The sequence below is a fragment of the Etheostoma cragini genome, chromosome 14 (genome assembly GCF_013103735.1).
Source record: "Etheostoma cragini isolate CJK2018 chromosome 14, CSU_Ecrag_1.0, whole genome shotgun sequence".
Classification (NCBI taxonomy): Eukaryota; Metazoa; Chordata; class Actinopteri; order Perciformes; family Percidae; genus Etheostoma; species Etheostoma cragini.
In genome coordinates, this window is record NC_048420.1 from 22251608 (window position 1) to 22254059 (window position 2452).

A 2452-nucleotide genomic window follows, 5' to 3' on the forward strand; every position below is an offset into this window, starting at 1 on the left:
CCCCCCCCCCCCTCCCACCCGCTCTATCTGACGTCTAACATTCAACAAAATACAAACTTAGCTGGCATTTTTTCTTCTGGGTCTTGTGACTCCAGCAAACAGTAGCTGTGCAGTGGCTCTATAAAAGGCCCTGTCGAAGCTGACGGTAACCAGACCAACCATCTGTATTCTGCATTGACATTTTTTGACATGTTTGTGTGACCTTGTGCCCCTAGTAGTAGTCGGGGGGGTGAAAAAAAGAAAATCATCTTGGCTACATATTTTGCCCTGCTTCCACCATTTTGAGGCCATCGGCTGCTGAGTCAGCAGAGTTTTCATGATGCTGTTTCATGAGGCCAGCGAACTGTTTGGCTCGATCCAGCCATTTTATCCCGTGTTGGGTAGTTAGTCCAGACAGGGAGTGATGGATAAAGATGGTGACTTCCTGGCTGAGGCCCACAAAGCCTGCCAGACTTACTCTCTATTAGCTCTCACTTTTTTGTTGTTGAGGCTATCTACTGCCAAGGCATCATGTGAGCGTGACACACAGTGTTTTTTCCAAAGGGATGTGGAGAAGCAACCCATTCTCATACCCAACTCGTCAAATACTTGAAGCTTGGTCAGTGGCTCTCAGCATGAGATACACTCGCGAAAAATCAGCCTTTAGCATCTTTGTGGAAGCCATAGCCGTAGCTCACCCGCGGCGCTGTAAGATAACGGTAGCGAGTAGCATGAAAGAACCAAAACCCATGTGATGAGGTTAGTTGGGCTGGTGGATGGATCAAACCACACAGGCCTTTCACGCAGGAGACTGGGGCTCTTATCCCAGGTGTCAGTGACGTACATACGTTACATACATTACAACGTTACGTTTCAACCCAGAGTGTCAAAGTGCGACACCAAGAGGCCCGACCCAGGGCCTCTAAATAAGACGCCAAAGTCATATTTAAAGTCATGTGTTGGGTTAAGGGTGGCTAGTTAAAATGTCGGGCACCTTTTTAACTAAAATGAAAACGAGGGAAAAGCTGTCCACCAAAGCTGCTGTGATAATCACTGTGGAGAAAAAGTGGTCTAAAAATGTTGAATGTTTTTTTTTTCTGACGTAACCACAAAGATGGCCTGTTAAATTGTTGATGAGCGGGACCCCAAATCTATCTGCTCATACTTTCATAGCAGAGCCTAACCAGCACCAGTCAGACTAAAGTCACGCCACTCAGAAAGTCGAGATTATGACAAACTGAGAAAACAACCTGAATAAACGCAAAATGTGAAAAACATGAAAAGTATATTTTTTCTTACAGGGCACGGGGGCTCAATGACCCCGGTATTCCTTAAAATTAGGCCCATGCTAGAGCCTGGTTGACGCCTTCTCAGGTGTACCTGAGAGGGGGTCCGAGGAAGGTTCATTCACAGCCCGTTTCCAAAGGGGCGTCACCAATGGACGCCGCTCAAAGGCCTCGGGGGCACAATTGGATAGTCCTTCAACCAATCAGACCAACGTTCCAGGTGACGTAGCAGCAACAGCGGCATCAACTGGTTACAGCCCTCCTCAACGGTTCGGGTTGGTGCCTCGATTTGGAAAAATTGGAAATGGGCTTGAATGAGCTCTTTGCCGGGCGGACTTGAAAAGCAAATCTCAAATTTGCAGGGAGTTTGTCAGGGTTTTCCCAGGCTACCTATAGTGGACAATTCGGCAACTAAGGTTTTAGGTCCAATGCAAACCCTATTACTGTGGTTCCCAAACTTTTCCATGTCAAGGACCCCTAAATTGACAAAATTAGACCTCAATTTGATAACCCAGGGATTTCTGCTTATAGATTATTGCAGAACCGCAGCGTATGAATCCCATGACCAAAATAGTCAAACATACTGTTGTTGTGCTACTTATGAAAGGAGTTGCAGAAACAATAAACTATTCCCCCAGGGTCCCTGGACCCCACTCTGAAAACCACATAAAGTGAGGCAGATTAGAAGGGTGTGGAGGTTAGCAGCGTGTCATATGGGAGCTGAAACCACAGCGTAGTTGCTGTGCACAGATATTGTAGAAAATGAGTGATAATAAACGAATAAAACAACAAATGTCAACATAAGATGCAATCTGTGATTTTGCAGAAAACGTCCATTATCTTGTCTGATGGGTGGAGTTGCACTGAATGTCAATATGTATCACGTTATTGTGGTAGTTAAAGTTATATAATCAGTGGGGAAGCCGTTGGACGTTACAACTATCATTTTTCTTCTTCTCACATTTTAATAAAGAGCTTTTGATAGTGAAGTTGGAGCAGTAAACAGCTGGGAAGAACGAGCGTGATCGGTTGGAAATTTGTATGAAGTTGAACCATTCCCAACCCCAATGCATCATCTTTTTCTTTTAAAGATTATTTTTGGGTATTTTTAGGTCTTTATTGGCAGGACAGCTGACGAAATGAAAGGGGATAGAGAGGAGGGATGACATGCAGCAAAGGTCCGCGGG

The 2452-nt window shown here is 45.2% G+C and overlaps 1 long non-coding RNA gene across 1 annotated transcript in view; it reads right to left on the reverse strand.

Moving 5' to 3' along the window:
* LOC117957264 overlaps positions 1–1940 on the reverse strand; it is a 13615-nt gene extending 11675 nt beyond the window's left edge. The window contains exon 1 of the long non-coding RNA XR_004659459.1: positions 1929–1940. This is a non-coding gene — a long non-coding RNA (uncharacterized LOC117957264). The remainder of the gene's footprint in view (positions 1–1928) is intronic.
* Positions 1941–2452: the final 512 nt, after the last annotated feature.